The 27,235-nt window shown below is 41.3% G+C and overlaps 2 long non-coding RNA genes and 1 pseudogene across 3 annotated transcripts in view; 2 read left to right on the top strand and 1 right to left on the bottom strand.

Moving 5' to 3' along the window:
- The window catches only part of LOC143374872 (uncharacterized), a 617,708-nt gene that overhangs the window by 113,877 nt on the left and 476,596 nt on the right, over positions 1-27,235 (top strand). The window lies entirely within an intron of this gene.
- LOC143378683 (uncharacterized) lies at positions 11,296-15,854 on the bottom strand (annotated as a pseudogene).
- LOC143378692 (uncharacterized) lies at positions 14,693-15,639 on the top strand. The gene is made up of 2 exons (XR_013088338.1): positions 14,693-15,042; positions 15,397-15,639. It is a non-coding gene; the product is annotated as an uncharacterized LOC143378692 (long non-coding RNA).

The raw sequence follows: 27,235 nt of genomic DNA, 5'->3' as shown, positions 1-27,235 counted from the left end.
ATTGCGTTCCACGACTCGATCGGCTCCCCTAAATTCTTTAACGCCCGTAAATTTTGGTTCACCGTGTCCACAAGGTTCCCTAATATTTCTGGAGAATCTTTCGCGGGCTTTTGAATCTTTCGAATCGTTTCGCAATGTCGCAGGATGATTCTTCGCGTACAATCGAATTTCTCCTTTAACAATTCAATAGCGCATAATTTGCGTCTGTCGTACTGAGGCACTCAATACTTGCAGCGGCCTTTCCGGTCAGAACCGATCGAAGGTACTGTAATTTCTGTACCGGCGTTAAATCATCGTTACGGCCAATTGATGAAGAAAATATGTCGTAGAACGACGTCCATTTTTCAATGGTACCATCGAATGTCGGTAGATTCAAATCGGGTAATTTAACCGGCGTCGGAGTTGAAACCGATGACGCGGGTGACGCGTGTCGATGAAGCTGCCGGACGCTCCCCGTGAATAAGTCTGTTAGCTCGTGCTACTATGGCGTAATAATCATTTTGAATTTCATAACGACGTGTCTCTTCACCTACATCGAGGTCTTCGATGTCGGACTGGATGCTGTCGAATCTCTTCCAATATTCATTCAGACCGCTCAGATGTGCTTCGATAAGATATGTATCGCGTTGTCCATCTTCTAGACATCCGTTGAGGAAGTTAGTAAATGCGGTAATTTGCCCTATAATTGTACCGCGTTTGCGACGCAGAGTGCTGATTTCGGACACTTGCTTGTCGGAGAATAAAAAAATAATGAATCAATTTAATTGAGATGTATCGTTTATTTCGTTACAATGCTTACACAGGGTTGAGCAAATAGATAGTCGATCTTTACAATCTATTACTAATGCTATTACTAATGACGACAAGAAGTCATGAATGATTCAATTGCGAAATTATTTTGGCGCCAATCAAAAACGCAAGCGTCAGACTGTTAGTGGGCGCTTGAATGTAGTCTCGGAAGGGAAACGGAAGTGGTTGTTTAGCAACCGGAAAAGGTTGATAATTTGAATGCGGAATTTAAAAAAAAGAAAAAAGGATTCGATTCCGTAAGAGATCGCCATCGAGGACAGTTCAGCTTTCCCTTCCCGAGAATTCATTAGTTTTCGATTTAAATAGTATTATAGTTTATAGTTTGATTAAAAGTAATTTTCTTGAAAGTTCATTGTAACAACATTGTTTAATTCTTGTTGAATTCAAATACAAATGAGACGCTTTTCGAGGAGAAGCGCCAACGTGAACCCCCAATCGCCCTCGGAGGCTTCATCCTTTCCCCCTATTCCGACATGCTTATCTACCGGCAGATTGTCTGTCGGCATTTGATGGGAAGATTGATCGGAACGCCTTAGTTTCGGCATCGTGTAAAAGAAAGGTGGCTGAATGGAATTGGCGAAACAATGAAACGAGCCTACCTTGTCGATGCGAGAACGTCAGGGTTGCTGAAGTCTGCCACGATGTCTGGAACTTTGGTGTAATCCGAGATGGATGCTGCACTGGGCGGTGTAGCTGGTTAGCTTCTAGTTGAGACGATGATCCGTTTTCTGATGAAACAGCAAGACGCTGTGGTCAGCGTGAAATCACTCACAAAACACTGTACGTCTCTGTTCTTTGCCGGAATCCACACGCCACTGGGCTCCGGCTCGAAGGACCAAAAAATGTTCACACGTAAACTCGATGCGACCCGAGTTTTATTTTTGAGTCGACGAAGGTAGTAAAGCTTCGTCCAAATGTCTTGACACCGGAATCACGAGGACACCCTAGACGCGTTACCGAATGAGGGCTAATAAATTGATGCACAGTTGTTTAACAAGTAATAACAAAAAAGAAGTATATTTAATTAAACTGTGAAATAAGTAATTAAATGAACAAGTAAACAGTGAATTGTGAATGTTAATATGGTTCGTGTGAGTCAGGTACGAACGTGTATCGTCTTTTTGAGTATGACCTTTCGGTCGAGAGTTTTTTCTTAGACTGGTTTTTGTTGACCCACCGCTGGACTCGTCCGATTTCTTAAAGTGAATCCGGCGTGGTCGCATTGACCCGATTGGCCAACGTTGTCAGTGCCAACCAATCGGGTAATTTCCCTAGAACCAAAGGCGCCATCTATTCCCTGCGCCCTTGGCGCGCGTTTTCTGGGAAAGTGGCTGAATTGGGCGGGAATCGTTCTGTAAAGAAATTTGGTGGCAAAGTTTTCCTACCTGCCTGCTTAAGACGGCAAGATAGCGCAAGGACACCCACATCTGCGTTACACGTGGGGGCGCGTTAACCCGGGAGTAGGCGCGCCAAATAACTTACGTTAGTAGGCGCGCGTCGGTCATTTTGACCGATGATAATGTAATGAGAAATAACTTCATAAAAATGACTAAACTAATATAAATAATGCATAACATTGTATTTTAATTATTTCAGAATCGTTATACATAAATAATTTTCATTTTTATGATAAAATAAATTTTAATCTGTTAACGAAATAAGTAATAATAAATGAAAGAAAATACAATATAAAATATAAAATAAAATATAAAGTAAATAAATATAATTAACTGTCAATGAAATAAATAACTATTTATTCCTCGCTTAATAAACTAGACGCGCTCGCATCATTACAAAATTCGTTACAAAAGTATAGTGTATGTTCATTGCATATGAATGCGTTACATTTAGTACATTGTTTTCCCGTTTTTCTATTTTTTTTAGTACTACAAAAATAACACCTTCCAGGATGTACTGATCCTCGATCATTATTTGGTTTTTTAATGATATTTTGTATTTCGTATTTTATATTATGCGGTAATGTTGTGATTTTTGTCCTAGCATATATATGTTTTTGAACTATATTAAATGCAAGTTCTTTTAAAAAGTAACGTCGCACCGAGGTATTTTTTTTATTAGTAGTTTTAATAATTATTTGTGCGTTTATCCCAGCCATATTTAAAACTGAAAAAAATAATCTTAGTGACCATCTATTACACTTTCTCGCAACAGAATATGTTCCTTTCATCTCGTCAACGACATCAACCCCTGCTTTCGTTGAATTGTAATAACAAATAATTTCTGGTTTGTTATTATTTTCTGGGATAATTGTGTCATCATGATGCATTGTAGACAAAAGTAATACACATGTATCTCTTTTCGGTGTGTAAGAAACTAAAGTCATATTTTCGCAAAATCCAAATTGACTGGAATGAACATCTGTTCCTTTAGAAATAAATGTAGGAGGTATCTCCTTTTTATTTTTTCTCAACGTTGCAAGGGAAGTCAAATTATGCTCCTTGAGAAGCTTCTTAGCGAGCGGTATCGAAGAAAACCAGTTATCCATTGTTATGTTTCTACCAGATTTTGAAATAGGCTTTATCAAACGTAAAACAACATCACTACTGGCATTACTTATATTGAAAGGACCATCCGGTTGCTGACCTGCATAAATTTCTAAATTATAAACATAAAACGATTCAGCGTCAACGAGAGCAAATACTTTCAAGCCGTATTTAGCAGGTTTTGATTTTATATATTGGCGAAATGAGCAGCGGCCCCGGAAATCCTCCAACATTTCGTCAATTGTTACGCATGGACCTAGAGTATAGAGTTTCATGCAATTATTCACGAATGCTTCATAAAATTCGCGGATAGGAGCTAGTTTGTCAATAGCTTTTCTTTCTTCTCTATCCTGGATATTGTCAAATCTTATACATTTTAGAAGAAAACTGAATCGTTTCTGTGACATAGTCGCTTTGAAAATGCCAATTCCAGTTCCATCTTTACTATATAAATCTGATAAATTTTGATGCGATGACCGCAAATACCCAGCTAAATAGAGTAGTCCAATAAGCGCTTCGATTTCATCGCTATTTGTTTCTTTCGCATCTCGTTTTCTTTTGAATTTATCTTTTTGTTTATTATTTATATACAAATTAGTATACAGAACTATCTTTTCAATCATATCGTGAGATAAAAAAAGTCTCCACGCATCAATGACAGTTTTAGCATTTTTAGCAGTAGGTCTTACGCCTTGACGTTTATTGACAATGTTATGTTTTTTAGTTTTACTCTTGTTCCTAGGTGGTATTTTAGACCATATTGTTGTTTTATCTTTGCCAATGTAATGCATTGTTGAGTTCTGGAAAATTTATTTTTATACAAATGATACATTGTAATTGATTTTAAAAATACATATAATGTTATATAAAAATTTGTGCGAATGCAAAATATAAAATTATATTGTCTATTTATTAATTTATCACTCGATTTTTAATTTTTCATAATAGTAATTATCTAATATATGTATTTTATATTTATATTCGTTTTTCAAAAAAATATACTTATAAATTTATGATTTTATAAACGTATTAAATTTTTATATTTTCCTCCAATTAGAAACTGCATCTTGAAAATAAAGAATAAATACTTACGTTTCCTTCACTCAAAGTACACGCCTCCTCTACATCTGATATCTCTATATCCGCACAATCAATTTCCGAATCTGTATTGTGATCGGATTGTATAACATAATCCGAATCTTCTGCGGAATCACTTATCTCGTCTTCAATGTTTTCAATCAATAAAAAATCTCGGAAATTAGTATTAGCCATGATTGCCACACAGTACGCGTCGTACGCGACAGACGACATGAGACTAACGTTAGCAGGCGCGCTATGGTCGAAAAGACCGACGCGTAACAATGTATGTTTTAAAACCTACACGAGTGTACTAACTGTCGCTCCGCAACATAAACAAGTCGAGACCTCCATGAAATGAGAATAGCTCCACGGAAAAAGTAAACAGTCGAACGCTATGGATCATGTTTCAAAACATACGAAATCATCGATCGAAAAGACCGACATGCGCCTACTCCCGGGTTAACCGGCGACCCCTCCGGCAGTGCCCATGAGGCAGTCAGAAGCGTTGGCCTATCTATGCATTTATGGCGACCTTCTTACTTTAATTGCCGATTGGCAAATTGGCCCTTGCAACGGTCAAACTGTCTAATAAAGTGTGCAACGCAGATGTGAGGATCTCAGGTGGTCTACTAATAAATCATTGCCCCTTAACGGTAAATAAAAGTCCGACTATTTTTTCCGTGAATTTATGCAACGCCGAACATATTGTTTTTGAATTTCTTTGCTATTTCTTATTTTATTATTATTATTATTATTTTCTTTTTGAAGGAAGAAGAAGTGCCCATCACAAATTATTGCCCAGATAAGGCTATTAGAAAAGGTGGAAAGAAAAGGAATCCGGAGCAAGATGCAAGTGAATTTTATCGAACGTGCACCGAAGCACTAAAGGCGCCATCCACCAGCAAAGTGGATATTAGTGAATTTGAGGCCATTGGAATAAAAGTTGGCAAACAATTGCAGAGAATCGAAATAGATCAGACAATTTATGCGGAATCAATTATAACCGCCGTTTTAAGACGGGGTCTATTTAAAAGTTAAAACCCGCGCACAGACTTGTGCGACAACAATTGCAATGTAATCCCCATGGCGAACTCCAGTGAAAGCACCGCAGGATCAAATTCTTCTAATATAGAAGGAAGCTCGGGGAACTAACTTCTGATAAGCGAGTTTTTATATTAAATTATGAATTTATGTTAACTTGAGCGTTTAAACTGTAAGGAAAAATGTTAAAATGTTAATAATAAGTATTATTTAATTATTTATAAGGTACGGAGTAATAACGTGACTAAAGTGGCGAACGAAAGAAAGTTTACAACTTTTAAAATCGCATAACTTTTTTAGAATTAGTCCAAACGACATGATTTTGTTTAAATCTACAAGGCATAGTTTGCTAAGTGGTGTGTTTCGTCGTTAAAAAAATGCAATTAGTCGGAATAGCAAAAAAAAATAGTTAAGGTTTTTTTTAAAAGTTTTTTTCAATTATAATCAATTATTTCCCGAAATCAACGATTTTCGACTTTATTCTGTGATCTTTAAGCGTTTATAGCGCCGAGCAACGTTAATCGATTTTAATGAAATTTTCAGCATGCATACAACTGACTTCAATCTACAAATGGGTATTTTGAATTTTCATTACAGACTCAAAAAAAAGTTCAAAAAACAACCTTTACTATTTTTTTTTGCTATTCCGACTAATTGCATTTTTTTTAAACGATGAAACACACCACTTATCAAACTAAGCCTTCTAGATTCTCAAAAAAAAAACTCATGCCGTTTGGACTAATTCTAAAAAAGTTATGCGATTTTAATAGTTGTAAACTTTCTTTCGTCCGCCAATGTATATGGCGTCTCTGTAGAGAAAAACTGTGCCATGCCTCGGTTCTATCATATCTATTATAACATATATATTTTACTTATTCGTTTTCTTATGTAGATAGTTTATTCTAAGTTAAATTGGTGGTGGGTTATTGTAATAAACAAGTGTATTATAATAAATAGAACAGACACTATGGTACACAACGCAGAGAAACTTTTCCAACGCCTCTAATAAAGCATTATTGTTATTCTATGAATACGTATTATTAATTTGTAATCCTTACCTTTAAGAACTCTGTCCGTATGACCTGATACAGTGCTTTGCAAGTCTCGGGAATTATCTTGGATAATGAAGGAGCTGACATACCCGTACTAAATTTTAAGTCTTCGTAAGAACGTCCAGTTGCCAAAAATCGTAAAGTGGCGATAAGACGTTTTTCTGCAGTGATGCTCTACCTCATGACTGTGTCCTGTTTCGTTATTCTGTTTGCAACTAATTTCAAGAGTTCATCAAACGCTTGAAAATCCATCCTTAAATAATTTTTGTAATCATCTCGGTGATCCTCTCTCAGTTCTCGAACAAGGGCTTGATCGTTAGAATTTGCGCGGTACTGTTTTACCCAAAGGCGCTTCCTTCTTCTGTCTCTTCTCCGCTCTGCTTCTGTTAGATATACAGCAGCAGCAGCAGCAGCAATAGCCAAGTTCCGACGGCGATTATCGTTTATCGCCAACATCACACAGTTTTTGTAACAACTGTCACACTTGGCTGCCAACACGCCGAACAGAAAATTGATTACTGCCGGAACCTCCACACACCACGCAGAACTGTGGGTAGTAATGTTCTTTTTTCACGCACGTCACTGATTCTTCAGGTGGCTCGGTGTAACGAACACACGTAAGCCAACCCAACTTATTAATTAACAGTTAAAAGCAACAATTAAAAGTAGCAATTAACAAGAACAATTAACAAGAACAATTAACAGTACCAATTAATGGTAACAATTAACGGTAAAAATTAATAGTAACAAGTAATAGTAACACTTAACAGTAACAATTAATAGTAACAAATAACAGTAAAAATGAAATACTGCGTGCGCGATATGTGAAGTCTGAAAGCCGGTTCGAGAACAAGTGACCGGTTAGTAAATTTTTCGTCGGTTAAAAGGGAACGACTAGACAGAGTTAGAGATAGCGAACAAGAAAGATAGTGACAGGCCAAAAACGGGGATGAAAGGGGCAAAACAGAGAAAAACAAACAGGGTGAAGAGAAAGCGTGGGATAAGGAAAGTGTCCTTCGGTTCGTAAACCTTGAAACTAGGTATGTATGTAGATGGAAGAAGAAACGGCAGAAAGTAATAAAGAGGTACATACAGGGTTTCCGCGGGAACAGAAAACAGTTGGATATTTCCTAACATATTCGAGATAGAAAAACAATGTTTATATGGGATTGCATGTTTCGATAGGGCAAATTTAATAGGCCAGTCCTGCTTTTTAAATGTGCGGAAATTAACCACCCGCATAATAGTTGTCAGTCAAATCAGTTTTTGACCCTTTCTTAAATCGCGTTCACTTCTTACTAGAGATGCGTAGAAAGTGTATCGAAATTCACGGATCGTAGTATCCGTGTTCCCGTGTACTGAAATTCACGGGTACACGTGTATCGAAATATACGTTCCACGTGTATTAAGATATCCATATTTAATTTTTTAACTAAATATCCGACTGTTTAGATTTTACGCTAATATTTTGCGATAGGTAGGTACTGTCATGAACCCGGGGTAGAACAAATTCGAATACTTGCATAAAACGAAACACGTCTTTATTATACAGTATGTTGGAGTATGACTTCACAGTACCAAGAGTCAAAGCTTTCTAAACCTAGAGACAGTGATGCCAGAACGGTGGGTTTTGTCCCACGGCCGCTACCACCACTCCACGACCAAGCGTACCCCCTCCTAGCGTCCGTACCGCACCACACAAGCATACCCGTCCCTCCATCCGTGTGCCGTACGCGCTGCCTGGCCACCGCTCTCCGGCGAGAATTCGTTTTCCCGACATCGAAGCGCTTGGCGCGCAAGCGAAAAATCAAGACTTCAAACCCCGGTGCGGGATATTACTTTTTTTTTTTAATTATTCACTAATTTCTCTTTCTATATTCTCAGCAGACTAAAGGCTTAAAAACTATTAATTTACTAAGCATTTTCGAAGCTTGATTTGCTGCTAAAGTGCGATCCTCTTTTGGCTTGTATCGCACCACTCCAAGCGTAAGTACCCTACCTTCTGTCAGTGTGCCGTACGAGCGACAGCTAAAACATCTTGAAACGTTTCCTGTCTGTCGCAATGGAATAGGGCAGTGTCCGATTTGAAAATCGTCAACTGTTTAAGTAAAATATCGTCGTGGGGAAGACGAGCCTTAATTTCATTGCTTAGGGTAATATAAGATCGTAAGCAATTTTCGCGGAAGGAGGAAACTTCAACTTCTGTCATTCCCTTGCTTGTCGCATCTTCTAGGAATTCCTCACACTGAGGGCCTAGATCAACTTGAGCCAGGGGAAGTTGATTTTGTTTAAAAGACAAATCTATTAACTTGATACAATTAAAATTCTGTACCAGAAGGGGTTTTAAAAATTATAAATGACATTATTGCGATGGGTACGAGACCAGTCGATATTGTTTTCAAACCTCATTACAGTAATAGCGGAGCGGGCGGCTCGCTTACCTGAAACGGAAATCACCGATTCTGTAACTGCTCATTGTGACGTAAATTTTAAGGAGTCCATCCTAGAACGGCGCTTATTTTGTAAGTAGCATTTCAAGGAATTATTTCTGTTTGTGTATACAAAAGGCAGAAGACCAACATCGTACATTAGCCTGCTGCGAAAATTCTTTGTAAATTAACAGTTTTCAAGTTTTTATTCTACTGAGAATATAGAAAGAGAAGTTAGAAAATAATTAATGAAAAAAGTAGAATCTTCGCATTCAGGTTCAAACCTCGATGAAATGAATTCTCGGCGGAGAGTGGTGCGATACAAGCCAAAAGAGGATCGCACTTTAGCAGCAAATCAAGCTTCGAAAATGCTTAGTAAATTAATAGTTTTTAAGCCTTTAGTCTGCTGAGAATATAGAAAGAGAAATTAGTGAATAATTAAAAAAAAAAGTAATATCCGCACCGGGATTTGAAGTCTTGATTTTTCGCTTGCGCGCCAAGCGCTTCGATGTCGGGAAAACGAATTCTCGCCGGAGGGCGGTGGCCAGGCAGTGCGTACGGCACACGGATGGAGGGACGGGTATGCTTGTGTGGTGCGGTACGGACGCTAGGAGGGGGTACGCTTGGTCGTGGAGTGGTGGTAGCGGCCGTGGGACAAAACCCACCGTTCTGGCATCACTGCCTAGAGACGTACTCAGGGATGAACGTCGACAAGTTGGAGAATCCTATTGGTTGTTCTATTGCGAGGGTGTGGGAAATGGAACTGGTAAGGGTAGAAGTGGTAGTCTGGAGAAAGTTCGGTTGTAACGGTTTGAAAAAGAAGGGCCTTGGGGCCTACCGCCTATTCCGCCTGTTTACCGTTAAGTTACGGACGCTCGAAACGGACTAAGGGTCTTAAGAGAGTGACAATGACCAGATGTGCTTAAAAGAGAAAGTCGCGAAGCTAGGTATCTAACAGTACAGACATAATTTACTAGGTTGCAGATGTAAATCAATAACATCATGATTATGGTTAATAAAGTTTAATCTATTAATCATTAATTAATCTATTTCAGACAACTACAACATCTATTTGTAACACTATAACTCCGGATATAACCACTATGTTTGCATACAATTTTTTTTCATATTCCCTAAAGATGTACAAATGAAGCCACAAAGCTGGAAGTAAATATATTTAATTCTTTGGTTTTAAAAAATTCGCGTTCACTTCCTACCGCTTTTAGCGGCTCGCAGAGTCTTGGCTGCCAGGCGCGGCGCGGGCTTCAGGAGTTCCGCACTGTTGGAAAGTCCACGCGCCACGCCGAACCCTTGGTTTCAAGTGCCGCTTTCCTTTTCTAACTACCTTTTCTGTCTCTTATGTAAACTTTTCTGGAGTCGAGGTTTGCGCGCCACACTTTTGGACGCGACACGCCTGACAACGGTTCTACGCGCACGCAAGAACGTGGAATTCCGGCGCGCCACACAGAAGTCTAGAAAGCCACGCACAAGATGCGAGCAAGAACGTCCGATAAGGTGGAAACTTTTCGTCTGCAAGAAGAATGCAGATCGCAGTACAATCGTTATAACTGAGTAATAAACCATTTTCATAATTTATAGCACCTTCAGGTAAACCAAATGTAGCTTCGTAAAAACAGATGTTTCAGTGTGCCCCACAGTAACAGCATTTATGATATCCTCTATAAGCTAGGTATATCGAGGAATTCGTATATTTTTCGCGATCGTGTCTTGCCGATCGTTTCGCAGATCAATAATATACATGGAACAGGTAGTACACAATACAAGACTGCGCTGGTTCCTGGAAAAAGCATGTGGAGTCGACGTATAAATGGGAGCCCGAACTTGCTGTCTCTAAGTAGCGACGGGTACGATCTTCTGGCCCGCGAGAAGGAGCGCGCTCCTTCCGACGTTCCGGCGCGCCGCGCCAAATGCATGCCGCGCTGGCGTCTGACGCGCACAAGTGGCACGCAAGAACGTCCGTGTAAAGGGCCCAATTCAAGCAGTGCGCGTGAGCAAATTTAAAACCATCTTCGATAAAGACTATACGCCGAATTGGACAGCGGAGGTGTTCAAGATAGTCAAAGTACAGGCAAATAGTCCCGCAACGTATCTGCTCGTCGATTCCTGTGGAAAACCCGTTGCCGGAGGATTTTATGAACACGAGCTGCAACGCGTCACAGGTCCTGATGTGTATGTGGTGGAAAAAGTGTTGCGTCGGAAGGGGGATTATGTATACGTCCAGTGGCTTGGGTTTGATAAATCACACAATTCATGGATAAATGAAAATAATGTATTGTAAAAATAAATACATGGTTCAATAAATACAATTATATGCTATACATATCTTTGCAAATTTATTTCACATAATAATTCCATTATTTACAAGGGTATTTTATAATGTCCCCAGGGCAGCGTGTCGGTCGAATCTGATACAATATACCGCTTGTCGTCGTATGGACTTAGAGCGATTTTGGATTCCGAAATGGTGTACACTTTGTGCAATTTCGACCGTATGCACGATTATCTACAGACCGTTTCGATCTCTTTGTGCAAACACTGCGCGTAGTCGTCAAAAGTTATTGTCCTGGCTACGACATTATTCTTGACACCTTTCACCTTTTTCGTGTCTTTTTTACAATCTACGCGGGGTGCATACATTTTCGTTCTAAGACCTACGAATTCGGTCCTTATCGCCTCATTATTTTCATTCTGCATCAGCCCTGGAGCCTTCTTATTTAAGGGTCTCCCTAGTGTGACGGTTCAAAAAAATCGATTTTTTGTTTTTGTTTTTTTCTGAAAGTTCAACATCTTAAGAACATATTCCTAAAATATTATAGCTGAATTCGAAATTTTGGCAACGCTGTGAGCTATGAACAGTAGCGCGCGACCGGGCGCGCAGGTATGAATCGGAGCCCTCCTCGCTTGTACCGAAGGTCGACCTTTTTGACTTTAAAAACCGTTACCTCCAGAGTTTCCTATGACCTGGCTACCTGTACCGTCCCCTTCTGTGCTAAAGGGGCCCCTCCAAGTGTTATAGCGGGTGTGATTCAGTGTGCATCGTAGACTCGTGACGACGAGTGCATCGTAGACTCCTGAGCAAAACAGAAGTGAGCAAAGTGAAAGAAAATGTCCAGAAAGAGCGATAAGGAGCATTCGAAAGGCTATTTAAGCCGAAACAAGAAAAGAAGATTTACAGGAAACTGCTACACTTTTGAACAAGACGTGAGTTTTGCCAGCACTTCGGCTAAGAAGTTAGTAGAAGGCAACGACGAAGACATTGAAGTGACCCGAACGCACGGCTATCGTTTTGTGGACTTTTTTTCGGTATTTACTGCAATTAGTCAGTTAATTGAATGCAAAGTGTGTCATAAAGACATTAAATTTACTGAAACGAGTGTGCGTGGCTTAGGTTTTAAGATTGGAGTGCAGTGCGAATGCAACGTCACTTACATCAATTCGTGTCCGTTGATTTCTAATGCATACGAAATAAATCGCAGAATAGTATGCGTCATGCGTTTATTGGGGATAGGAAATAAAGGCCTGAACCTATTCTGCGGATTGATGGACTTGGCAAAAGAATTCTATAGTAATACATACTATGCCGGTTTAGAAAATCTGTACACTGCCTCAAAAGCTGTTTTCGAATTCAGTACAAACTTGGCGATGGACGAGGAGAAGCGAAGTACCTTTGAGAAGGAGAAGTCAAATATAAATTTAACAGTTTCTGGAGATGGTACTTGGAAGAAGAGAGGATTTTCTTCCCTAATCGGCGTTGCAACATTGATTGGGAAATATACCAATAAAGCAATAGATGTAGCTATAAAATGCTCATATTGTAAGATGTGTGAAATGTGGGAAAAGAAAATTGACGACGAGGAAGAATACGATGAATGGAAAAGGAATCACCAAAATCAGTGTTCAGTGAACCATGAAGGATCTGCCGGGAAGATGGAGGTAGATGGTATTTCTGAAATGTTCGCCAGATCGATGCAACGATATGGCGCCATGTATACTCGCTACATTGGCGATGGCGACAGTAAAACGTATAAAGGCATTGTGGATTTGAATCCATATGACGTGCAGGTGAAAAAGTTAGAGTGTGTTTTACACGTTAAAAAAAGGATGGGTTCTCGTTTGAGAGCAGAAAAAAAGAAACATAAAGGAATAGGGGGAAAAGGTCCGGGAAAATTAACGGATAAGTTAATAAATGATTTAACAGCATATTATGGGTTAGCAATTACACGACACACGGATTCAGTTGTTACGTATGTGGATTTTTCCCCATACGCCGCTCTCAACCACTTTTCGAGCTCGCGTCTACGAAGGGAAAACGCCCTAAAAATCCTTTTGCTTATCACATACCACTAAGGGGGGTCATGATCTCGACCATCTGGATCACGACCATGGGAACGGGAGTGACACGACGACGACCCCGAAGAATTTCCTTATATGGAAATTTCAAATGCATCCCCACTCATTTTTGGGACTATATAAACCCTTTGGTTTCTACCCTCTGCGGTTAAAAGCAGTACAGTTACGCGTAGAGTAACGTTGTGTCACGCTCGTACCGAGTCGGTTGAATTCAGTAAGATCGAGCTAAAGTCTCTGTCGGAATCATAGTTGACCCCATAGAATCCGCGAGTTCGGTTTACATTCTATTGGGCACTTTGTAATAGCCGCTCGTACGCCCCGCATCGCCAGTGCGTCAACACCGAGCAAATTAGTGGTAATTTTCACACATTTATTACACTATTTAACCGCGACATTCACATTTGTACCAACTAATCTTGAATACACGAATGGTGTTCACTTCTAAATCGAGTTGATTCGTTAAAACCCATCTTTTACCCAGCGATCCTTATAAACTTAGTAGCGCTCACCCACTGATACAACTTTACCGCTCGAGTTGTATCAAATAAAAATTAAGAGTTACGAGGCATTAATAACATTTCCCGCGACTCCCTGATCTAGCATCAGGTTAGTTAGCAACCTTTCATCCAAATAAAGGAATTTTACCAACCTAGTGGCTCCCCGATTTCGCATCGGGTTCGTCCACGTTTAACCCTCCTACGGCTCCCTGATTTCGCATCAGGTTCGTCCGTATCCTACAGCTCCCTGGTTTCGCACCAGGTTCGTCTGTAAGTCTACCAACCTCCGAACAGCTCCCTGGTTTCGCACCAGGTTCGTCTGTGAATAATCCAACCTCCTAACAGCTCCTCGACTTCGCGTCGAGTTCGTCTGTGAACATCATCCTAGTGACACCCCGATTTCGCATCGGGTTCGTTCACGACGTTTCACCCTCCTGCGGCTCCCTGATTTCAAATCAGGTTCGTCCGCGCTTGACTCCATTCCTAGAGGCTCCCTGATTTCGCATCAGGTTCGTCCTCGCCGTCAATAATCCAAGCGGCTCCCTGATTTCGCATCAGGTTCGTCCGCGCACCTTACTAACAAATTCGTTAACCATATTCCTTGGGAAATACCCTTCTCGCCGGCCTCTCGCGTTGCCGCAGCCCCGGCTCGTAACACAGTGGAGGAAATGAAGAATGCGATTTGGGCAACGTATCACCATAAGTGCTCCACTGATACAGCCCCCGAACATGATTACTGCCCTACCGGAGCTGAAAGCTGGTGTTCGTGGCGCCGCGCTGAAGCAAAAGGCGCCCTTGACAATTACACTCATGATCCACCCCTTACTGAACTCGTACAGCAGGTTATAAAGCCCATTTATACCAGTTTATCCCAACACGAATTGATAGAGCGATGGCTAGGCGGAAACACACAGAACAATAACGAAAGTTTTAATCAGTTAATTTGGCATTTCGCTCCAAAACATATATACTCTGGGCCAAAAACAGTTGAAGTAGCAACATATTTAGCAACTTGCATATTTAACGATGGCTACCAGTCACTGTTAAGAGTATTAAATACGATGGGAATAACAATTGGCCCAGAAGCCAAAAGTTTTGCCGATTCGCAAGACGTGAACAGAGTTTGCCTTGGAGAGAAAAGGCATCAGGAAGCATCAAAAGCAGCTCGAACTGCTCGAAGGAAAGCAAATGCAGCTTTACAAGAATTGTATGAAGAAGAGGAAGGTGTACTCTATGGGCCAGGCATCGGAGACTAATCGTAAGTATGATTTATTATTTCAAAAATGGTACTTGAATCTTTAAACGCGTTTTACTCGAAACTACATTTTTCGGCCCGGCGATCACGATATCTCCAAAACTACTCAACCAAACGACTTAAAACTTAACATATATATTGAGTGCGTGTTCTCTTAGGATCTGACCTAGAATGAAGTCAATATTTGCAAAATTCGAATTTTGCAGCTCAAAAAACTGACCACTTTTTTGCCGCGAAATGAAAACTTTTCTTTAAAGTGCCGCCATTTTTTTATTTGGTGATTTTCTATTTTCATTCTAGTTCAAGTCCTAGCTACATTCATATAGATTAAGAAAATAACTGTGTTTTTTGTTTCAGATAACCATGGCAGCCGGAATCGTGATCGCCAGCAGCAGGCGTTTTTTTGCGAGCTTTTCATTATAACCCTTATAACATAAAATATAATTATCATTAATGCTTCAAAAAATTCAAGTAGATTGTCAAAATGTAACTGAATAAATACCCCAAAGTTAGAAACCGCAATATCAAGTACATTTCCTTCAAAAACATTCCCAAATATAGCCCTATTTTCCAGGCGTCACACTAGGGAGACCCCTTAAGCGTGGCATATCATATGCATTGTCAGTGGGATAATCGTTGGTGTCGAACTTATCGATATCACGTTTCATGGCTGCATAGATATTCTCATATTGAATTAGATAAATCAGACTATCAGTATCTGTGCACATTATTTTACATTTTTGACCATTCAGGGGGGACATGTACTCGTGATGAAATTCGTACAAACAAATTTTTTATATGTTCAGAATGCACATACCCACATACAGGGTGTCCCACTAAGGAGTGGACAGCGCGATATCTCTTAAAGTATTGTCGATAAAAATATAAAAAAATAGGGAATTGCATGGTTCGAGGGGGCCCATTTATTAGCGCGAACGAATTTTGTTTTCGATTATTATTTTAAAGGATACGATGGTCAAGTTCGGTTTTTCAAATGGAACTATTTTTTTTGAAGACCTGAGTTGATAGTGCGTTCCAAGACAAATTCAATAAGCTTTAATGTATACACTTTATTTCCACTGGTTTTTAAGATATTGCGCTTGCAAATTTACTGATTTTCACTGCAAGAAACCCCTCTGGAATGGCAAAAACCACGGGTGGCACTGCCCGTTGAAATGGATACTTACCTGCCAAAGGTCTACGCCAGAAATGGCAGGCCCAAAGGCTGGACAATTCTTTTCCGTCAGAAATGCTACTTAGGTAGGTATCGTTACTTTTATTTCGCACTTGCTTCTACGCTCGGATGGCCGGTTCTTTTGGGAGGGATGCAAATCCGATTGGTTCTGATACAATCTGCTCCCTATGGTTGAAATTTAGTCTAGCAACTTTCACTCCTCCTAACCTAACCAATCCAACTTGCATCCCTGCCAAAAGAACCGGCCATCCGAGCGTAGAAGCAAGTGCGAAATAAAAGTAACGATGCGCTTCTCGACACCGCAGATGTACCTACCTAAGTAGCATTTCTGACGGAAAAGAATTGTCCAGCCTTTGGGCCTGCCATTTCTGGCGTAGACCTTTGGCAGGTAAGTATCCATTTCAACAGGCAGTGCCACCCGTAGCGCCAGTAAGACCGCCCCCGGTTTTTGCCATTCCAGAGGGGTTTCTTGCAGTGAAAATCAGTAAATTTGCAAGCGCAATATCTTAAAAACCAGTGGAAATAAAGTGTATACATTAAAGCTTATTGAATTTGTCTTGGAACGCACTATCAACTCAGGTGTTCAAAAAAAATAGTTCCATTTGAAAAACCGAACTTGACCATCGTATCTTTTAAAATAATAATCGAAAACAAAATTCGTTCGCGCTAATAAATGGGCCCCCTCGAACCATGCAATTCCCTATTTTTTTTATATTTTTATCGACAATACTTTAAGAGATATCGCGCTGTCCACTCCTTAGTGGGACACCCTGTAGATGACGCGTGCCGGAAATCCGGCATCCATTTGTATTCACTCTTATTCACGTAGCGCGCGGTGAAGGCCGTGTCGCAAGCGACTTAGTATTCTTTTGCAACTCGTGATTCTTAACGCTCATCAGATCTCTTTGTTCAAAACTGTTATTTCTACGCTCAATCTCTCAGTTTATAGCTCATTTACGATCTCAGGATCTTGCGTGAGTAGTAAGACAAGGGGGATTCTAATTCAAATTTGAGTTTCAAGGTCATGATCATGACCTTGAAACTCAAATTTGAAAATTTGTTTTTTTGTCGGCGGGCTGGCGGCGGATGACGTCATAGAGATGGCGGAGTGGTGGGGGGTATCATCGAGGAGGAGGAGGAGGAGGAACCGCGGGGTGACGGTGCGGGGGTATCATCGAGGAGGAGGAGGAGGAGGAGGAACCGCGGGGTGACGGTGCGCTACTCTGGAGCGTGGTACAGACTGTCGGTAAGGAAGGTGCTACTCTGGAGCGTGGTACAACAGACTGTCGGTAAGGAAGGAAATATTAATTTTATGATATTAATATAAATGAAAAAACTTCTCGGGGCGACGGGGCTCGAACCCAAGACCTCCGCGGTACGAGTCAGCCGCCTAACCAACTCCCCCAAACGCCGTCTCTGACATTAGTCTTTTCCGAATGGTACATATAGCGAAACCAACGTAGCGTCACATATGTGACACGCACACACACACACACACACACACACACACACACACACACACACACACACACAACGTCGACGTATAATAATTTATTTTTATGAGAAATTTTATCAGAAATTGTTTCGAACGATGTCGGGAAAGATCGGCGTTTCTCGACACCGCGTCTTTAGAATACCATTGTAAAATAAAAAATTATTGTATTTATTAACTCGTTCTTATAAATAGCGGAATTATTGCATAAAAATAAAATAAAATTCTTTGCATATGTATAGAAATTATTATATTTATTAACTCGATCTAATAAAATAGTGGAATTATGTAAAATAAAATTGCTCACACATATAAGAATTATGCAGCGTCAACAAATCTTAAAAAATAGGCCGTGGGAGGAGGAACACGGGTAAATAAAATTGAGAAATAATATACGTTTAAGAAATATATATTGTTACAAATAAAAAAGAATATAATATAAAAAAAGAATATATAAATATAAATATAAAAAAGAATATAATATAAAAAAGAATATATAAAAAAAGAAAAAAAAGAAGAATATAAAATACAATTAAATAATAATAAATATAAATAAAAAAAAAGAAGAATATAAATATAAATATAAAAAAAAAATAAATCTAGTGTGGGGACCGCGGTGGTGGTGGCGACGGCGACGGTGATGGCTGAGGAGAGCCCCAATCCGGGGACCACACCCTCGGCGACGGGGGTGACGGTGGTGGCGATGGCGGTCCGGGGGGTGACGAGGGTGGCGAGTTCTGGAACATAGAAACCCGCGATATAATATTTATACAAACGTCTGATTTTAATCTCACTCGGTATCAATGGTTAAACGCGATAAATGTTAAAAGAATACTGTTAAGTACATACCTCAGGGTCACACTCCGGAGCAATCCGCGTTATTCCCATTTTTTTTGTTTATAAAAATGATGCACACAAAAATTAGACTGTCACAGCCACGATTTGAATGCAACTGGTCTCGATGCATCTCCTGGCTCTCGCACGTCAAAACCCCCTCCTATGATGAAATCGAGAAATGCATAGCTTTGCAAAGTAGGATGCCTTTGTTCTTCGCCATCTTCATCACAGGCCACCTGCATTTTCGCTGACCATCCTCCTCCATGTACTTATCTTCTTCTTCACTGACCGTCCTCTCCTTATTCACACGCATCTTCTTTCCCTTCTTCTTTGGGCACATCATTCGACTAGACCACACCACTTTCAACGTGAATCGAACGGGTATTGAACGGTTTTGAACGGCTTTCAACGTATACCGAACGGGTATCGAAAGGGTATCGGACGGTTATCGAACGGGTATTGAACGGGTTTTGAACGGCTTTCAACGTGAATCGAACGGGTACTGAACGGCTTTCAACGTGTGCCGAACGGGTATCAAACGGGTACTGAACGGGTATCGAACGGGTATCGAACGTCTATCATACCACTTTGAACATCTATCGTACCACTCCGAACATCTATCGAACGTCTATCAGACCACTTGAACATCTATCGAACGTCTATCAGACCACTTGAACGGATATCGAACGAATATTCAACGAGTATTGAACGACTTTTAACGTGAATCGAACGTCTATCATACCGCGTTGATCATGAATCGTACTACTTCTACATAATAATTAGAACTATCGTCTTAATCTAGCGTACATGCAGAAGGTTGGAGGTTGAGGAGGGTGAAGAAAAACTGTTATGCATTAAAAATTGATTATATTTTACTTGTGTATTTCCCTCTGGCGTTTAGACCACCAGTTGAATATTTTAAATACATTTTGCATGGCACAGTGCTTTGCGTGTCTGCCACATCGCAGAGTATTAATTACGTTTAGCTTATTTAGGGATTTGATATCCTCGTAGTCAATGTCTAGCGTCTCGATGATCACGTCCGCTCTCGTATTTTCATCGAGGAAATCCACGAGCCAATCGCGTTTCTGCAGCCCTTTAACGTATACGACATGGGGTGTGTCATCTTCCTCGTCGATCGCATCGGCTACAGCTTTCATAATTAGCTGTGTAGCCATACTGTATGGAACGTCACCATCTTCCCAACGTAGTCCATGATGTTTTGCCACCAACCACCGGATGCTCGATTTGTCGGATTTTGTAAGAAGATATTGTGGCATCGAACTCCCAAAAATATAGTGCGAGAGAATTGTTCCCTTTCGTAGGATAGCCACTTCCTTCGCGACAAATCTTCCATCGACGATGAACCCTTGCAGGTCAACGAATGTTGGTACGACCATTATCGATACAATTTAGAGGTCCGTTCGCTTCCAAGACAGACTGGAGAATGCACTCTTTCTCGTAAAGCATCTCAATTTTCACGATGAAATTTTGTACGAATTTGGTACAGGAGAGGGCGGACAAGTAGCGCAGTAATTTAATTGATTTTGCGCACCACATTTGTCAGCGGATTGTATTCAACCACCCGATCGTGCAGAATCAAACAGTAGGCCGTAGTATTTGCAGGTACGTTTTCTTTACAATCAAATTCTATGCGCACGTCCATGGTGCTATTCTTGATCGACTCATTTTGTCGCGAGCAATCAATCACCACGAGGGGGCCAAATTGCAAAAATTGGGCTACGGTGAATAATGCCTCGTTGCAACTATGTCCGTAATACGATTTACGAAAATGCGTATACATGTTAAATAAGATGGCGTGCCTATTCTTGTCAAAGTCCAAGTTCATGTCATCGTACGGGTAAAATTCCGAGTTGAGAAAAAGTTTTACATTGGTCAATTTGCAGTGGTCAAATCGAGTAACATCTTCAGTCATCACATTCTTTCGAGCAGTCTGTAGAGCAAAGATAATGTATCGCGGCTTCTCCAACTGTGCAGCTGCCTTCACGGCCCACGAATGCTTGGTCGTGCTCTGTAAGAGAGGGTACTCATACAGATCCCACGAGCGAAAACTAATGCTCAGGTTTTGTCCACTTTCCAAAGCATGTAGCAACGACAGCTTATTAACGTCGTTCAGCGTCACGTGAGGCATCCGCCATTGCACTTTAAGTAATTCAATTTCTGGTTCCAACGTCGGCGATCCTATTAGAGAATTGTTATCGTTGCGCGATCGTATTAAAATCAATTCGTGACGCGCATTAATAACCATGCGTTTGTAGTCCTCGCAAAATCCCAACAAATATTTGAGCGGGATGCAAAAATTGAAATGATTTTTCACTATTAGCTCATCGTGCCGTTTCAAGCCCCATCCCGCATTCTCCATAGTTTTGTCTTCATCAGATGTCATCGATACATAGTTTTTAAGCGTGCTAGTTATTCCAACGTTTCTGTTGCGATCAATCTCCACACCATTCAGTTCATATCGAATCTCATCAAATATGAATGCCATGCAATTATTTCCCAACATCACCGATGATACATCATTCGGCTTATTTATCGTCAATTTCCCCTCCAGGTAGAGGAAACTTTCACACGGTAATGTGTATAAATCCTGTTGCTGTATAGGTATTCTTATCTCATCGCTGTATCCAAACGTCGTGTTGACGTAAGGGTTGTATGTGTGAGTCTCAAGCTTGACGATGCGATCATCAAACGTCGGCTTCGCGCCAATGCTTAGAATGTCAGTCATTTTTCAACTTAATTGCGTACAATGAATCCCAGCGATTTCAAAAATGCAATGTTCGCAGCACTGAACCTCTTCTTTTTAGCGTAATCAGAGCTGTTGCAGTTGCAGTTGTTGTTGTTGTTGTTGTTGTTGTTGTTGTTGTTGTTGTTGTTGCTGCTGCAAACAATTTCGTTTGGAAGAAACGTGTTTCTGGAGTCGTTCAACACAAGCATCTCATACGACTGCACCACATGTATTATCATCGACGTCGTCGTACGTGCAGTCTGATGGTAATCTCTTCACCTCGAAAATCAAGCAACCGCCCGTCTTGATCCACAACACGTATCGTTAGATCCGAAATGACCTGTGCGGTGATTGGAAGGTAAATGATCTGCGCGGGCGTTTCCGATATCTTATATCCCGGCGGTACTCTGGGAGAAAATTCATGTATGGTATGTACGCGCTTCCCATTGCTGTACGCGCCAGCGGTCACGCTACATTCTACGCGAATAATGTTCACATTCATGATATTAATCGGATCGTCCGATTCGTGCCACTGTTCCGGTTCTAATACGCGATTTGTCGAGAATCCCAGTAACGATCCAATGTTATTGGGCTTCGTAAAGTCTACAATGAACGAGCAGTACAGCTCACTTTTCATGGTGTTGTTGTTGGGACGCAACACTATAGGATACTCATCGCTGTCGCTACCATCGTTGGCATTGGTGCCATCGAGTTTTTGAGGATATCGCTCGAGTAATCGCTGTTTCAAATACTTGGCAATGGCGTCTAATTCGTATGAACCGTGGGGAATCGTAATGTATTCAAGGCTGGTGTCGACGCTGCTATTGGTCTCATAGTTTGTGGTGAAGTAGAATTTATCGTTGCTGGAGTCGATGTTGGGTATTGTATGGTAAGTTTCAAGGGTTGTTAGACCAAGCTCGTAATCATCGTCGCTCAAATCTATGGGTGGAAAGTAGCTCACCGCGAGGGTGCTACTCTTGCCGGTTAGAGTGAATGTTAACGACATATTCCAAGCTGTACGACTGGACTCGTACTGAATCAAAGTGGTGAGAAGTCAATCCTTAAATTTGCAACCAATCGTTTGTAGAAAGCGTAGACATAGTTGACCACAATTGCTCTGATTGTACTCCTGATAAGGCGCGTGATTGTATTCGATTTTCACGACATCTTTATCCAGATATTGTACCAATTCCTTAGGCGGCCGAAGATTGCCAAAGCTGTCGAAGTATACAGCTCGACGCCCCCTCTTCGCATACGCCACCCAATGAGTCCCCGGTCCCTCGACATTATCCAAATTCACGATACCGCTCTCGTTTCGGCGTACTCCTCCAACAGGTAGTGCATTGCGCATAAAAACACCTCTAAAAAATGGAATACGCATACGTTTTGCCAACTCCCCCAATTGCGCATCTGTAGTTACGCCCTTGGGCATTTTTATTGTCTTTTCGGCGTTTTTTTTTTTTTTTGTTTCGATATTCCCTGTCCGCGCTTGTATGGTGCGAGATAAAGTCCGCGACCTTCCATGGTGCGATTATGACGCTGCATTTCCTGCAGCTGATGTTGCGCCGCCTTATTATCGTTTACCGCCTTGGCGATCCCCGCTGCTCCACCGGCTAATGATCCGAGAACACCTAGCAGCGGGAGAAGTGGTAATATGCCACCTCGTTTTGCCACCGGAAGTATCCGCTTTTGCGATGCTCTCCTTACAGTCCTTTTGCGGGGTTTTGTTTTCATCCCCATTCCGATTTTCGTCTTAGCTTTCACAGCTGCCCAAACAGCTGTAGCAGCACCTCTTTCACCCAGAGTCGAGTCTCGCGCAACGATGCGTTTTCGCGCTTTGTCAGCGAGAACCTTATCTGCCGTGTGCCTTTCACCGAGGTCGTTGCTACGCGAATATGCAATATCGTGTTCGCGACACGCTGCGTCCAACGGATTGATGCCTCGATCGCCTCTAGCCAATCGTTTTGCCAGATGAGTTTCTGGACCACAAAACTGATATCCCGGAATATGTATTGGGAGTACAAATTAGTTCGGTCCGTTTTTTTGTGGTCAAAAATGCATTTATTTCAGAACAAAATGAATGAGCAGATTAATCAAAGTATTTTCCATCGCTGGCTACTACTTTGTCCCACCTCTCAGGCAATTTTCGAATTCCATCTCGAAAAAATGTCTCGTCTTTTGAGGCGATCCAAGTTAGGAGCCAATTTTCGATTTCTGCGAAAGAAGTGAACCGCTGACCTGCCAAATCGTGCTGCATCCGTCGGAACAACCAATAATCTGAAGGAGCAATGTCCGGCGAATACGGCGGGTGCGGTAAAATATCCCACTTGACCGTTTCCAAATAAGTTTTTACGACTTTTGCGACATGAGGCCGAGCGTTGTCATGCAAAAGAATAACTTTCTCATGTCTTTGCTCGTATTCCGGCCGTTTTTCTCGTAATGCACGGCGCAAACGAAGCAATTGTAGCCTATACCGCTGGCCCGTAATGGAATCGCCAGGTTGTAGCAGCTCATTGTATATAACACCCTTTTGATCCCACCAGATACACAGCATGACCTTCGAACCATGAATATTCCGCTTTGGTGTTGATGTTGACGTCGATGACACTGATTGACCGGCCATAGCGTAATATTTTTTCTTCTTGGGGTTATCGTAGAATATCCATTTCTCATCCCCAGTTACAATGCGATGTAAAAACCCCTTTTTTTGTTGCCTTTGAATCAGCTGCTCGCAAGTGTGAAATCGCCTTTCAATGTCTCTCTCTTTCAGTTCATAAGGCACCCAATTTCCTTCCTTGTGAATCATTCCCATGGATTTCAATCGTACGCAAACTGCTTGTTGCGTAACTCCCAATGATTCTGCAAGCTCCTCCTGCGTTTGACTCGGATCTTCATCGAGTAATGCCTCCAATTCTGTGTCTTCGAATTTTTTTGGCTGTCCAGAGCGAGGCTTGTCTTCAACGCTGAAATCACCATTCTTGAAACGTCGAAACCATTCCCTACATGATTTATCAGTTGGAGAATTATCACCATACACTTCTACAAGCATACGATGCGCTTCAGCTGCACTTTTCTTCCAATTAAAGCAAAAAACTAAAACCTCCCGCAAATGCTGCTTAGTTAACACAAAATTTGACATATTCGAAACAGTAAAAAACAGACGTTTTGTATGAAACTCAAAGCGATATAATCTAAATATTATTGGTAGATATCAAACCAGTCTAAAACAATCGAAATCAGCTGTCATTATGAAACATTCATAACAGCCAGAGTCATCTTTTGAAAACGGACCGAACTAATTTGTACTCCCAATAATTCGATAGGTAACGCGTTTATCGCCCGATTTAACAGACCACAACCTTTCTTTACTCTCTTCGACGACATTCGCTGCAGTTTTTAATCAATGGTGCTGGACCGTCGATATGCGTTCGCTGCCAAGGGCGATTATAATGTTCCAAGCATCGACGATACTGCTGAACCTCAGAATCGACTTTTATATGCTCGGGGAGTCTGTCCCACAACTGATCGATGTGTCTGCCAAACTCTCGCAGTAGAATAATTTTTTATATATATTTCAACTGCTCAGCGGTTTGGTCTCGAATATCACAATTATCCGACAGGATCAGAAGCATTTTGAATAATGAGCTGTTTTGCTTCGGCGCGAGCCTATAAATAGAGCGCACCGCAGCTTCGACGTATCAAAATCATTTTTCGGAGTTCACGGAGAGGATGCGATTCGTGCGACAACCTGTGGCGATACGCGTGACTAATTTTGATGATAAATCGCAAATGATGTCTCCGAAAACGAGACGCAGACACGGTAGCATGCTACCAAACACTATACGCTGCCTCATTTGTGGTCCATCAAATTGTGGAAAGACCAACGTGCTGGTCAGCTTGTTGGAAAGTCCTCACGGCGTGTGCTTCGAGAACCTGTACGTGTATTCCAAGTCGTTGCAACAGCCAAAATATAAGTATTTGGAGAATTTATTGACTGCGATAGATGAAATTGGCTACTTTACATTTTCAAATAATAGTGACGTCATCCCACCGAGCGAATCGCTTCCGAATTCGATTTTTATCTTTGATGACGTGGCATGCGACAAGCAAGATACGATAAGGGAATACTTTGCAATGGGACGCCACTCGAACGTCGACTGCTTCTATCTCTGTCAGACGTATGCAAAGATTCCCAAACATCTTATACGCGACAATGCGAATCTGTTGATACTGTTTAAGCAGGATGGTACCAACTTGAAACATGTGTACAACGATCATGTAAACACTGATATGTCTTACGAGGATTTCTGCGCTTTGTGTCGTAATTGTTGGCAGCGGGAGTATGGTTTCATGGTGATAGATAAAGATAGCGCGATGTCCAATGGGCGTTATAGAAAGGGATTTAACGAGTTTGCGCTACTTTGAGATGCTCAATCGTCGTCAACACATCGGTGGGAAAGCAACGTCTGCGATACAATGATGATTAGTAGTCAGGAGATTAAGGATCGCGAGAGAATAGCGATGGAAATTGCAAAAACCAGCGAATCCATTCGCAGGAAACATCAGTCTTTGAAGACTGACAAGATGGATGAAGATATCGCGCTGGAAAAATACTTTAAACCTATTACCGAGCCCTTAAAACATATTGTGGAAAATACTGCTGAGACAGAAGCTGACATATCACCTGCGACGAGTATGAGCATTGAAACATTAACGCCTAAAACAAAAATCCGACCGAAATGGAACGCATCGCGTAAAAGAAATAGTAAACAGTCATACATGTCATTGGAAAATTCGCTCGTAACCTCCACACCAGTTCAATCGAAGCGGAAACGGTTGAATGTCGCATCAAACGATTCCACGGTTCCTCCTGCGTCAATAAATACATTTCCCGATGTACAGTCGCTCACAACCAATGATGACGAAGACGTGTATGAAACTTCTGCCGATGAGTCGCTTGCAGCATCTATTAGAGAGTAACTCCAAACATCCGAGGGGCAAGAAACGTTTCGCAACCATTTCGGTCCGCTGGGACAAAAATACATGAGCGCAATCCTAAGTGGAGATAGGGATACGACCATAGATTATGTGTACGGTGTATACTTTGGTGGTAGTGGAATGATGCTGGGGGATAAGGTTTTCGATATGGACAAGGATGATAATATAATCATAGACGGTGTAAGATATGGAGGAACGCCTGGTCTGTACGAACTGATTTTCAAGAGAATTCCCGATGATGCTATATACACAGATGCTGATAAACAAAAATACAAAAGTATACTGCTGATGACGAATGCTCACAGACGTGGTCATAACGCACAAAACCCCATATTGGGTAACAAGGGATACAAGTACAAACATGTAATTGCGCCACTACTACCCCGTGTATTGACCAGTAAAGCGGGGAAAGGTCTAAGGACATCGCGAGTCATGGTGGTAAACGATAACAAGATCGATTATGTGCACTGGGATGATCCCAACGAGCTGGTGGATCGATTGCGTTTGCTGGAAGCGTCGCGTCAGGCGGGTAACAACTCGCACGACAACGAAATTCTATCGATTATCGAGGAACTCCGCGAGGCAGGCCTCATTATAAATTAAACCGCACGCCGATGATGTGCACTGTATGCGTCGAGATGCCGATCAACAAATTTGGGGTATCGCTCGAGAAGAGTGGAGCAGCTACAATGGACTATTACAAATGGAGCGGCATGCTTCGAAATTATATGCGTGATAACGCTCTTTGCGTGACCGGTGCCGACTTTGATGCAAAATCGCGCAAGATACGACGCGTAGCTCAGCCGATGGCCGACACAGATGCCGTTAATAAACTATATGTGAAAAAGAGCATTAAACTTTTGAGAGAGCAGCAGGAAGAATTAGAGATGAAGCTGGTCGCGTTTCAGAGAGATATGCTGACGTT

Source organism: Andrena cerasifolii, chromosome 1 (genome assembly GCF_050908995.1).
Source record: "Andrena cerasifolii isolate SP2316 chromosome 1, iyAndCera1_principal, whole genome shotgun sequence".
NCBI lineage: Eukaryota > Metazoa > Arthropoda > Insecta > Hymenoptera > Andrenidae > Andrena > Andrena cerasifolii.
Note: the sequence above shows the minus strand (reverse complement) of the source record. Positions and strands in the feature narration are given on the sequence as shown.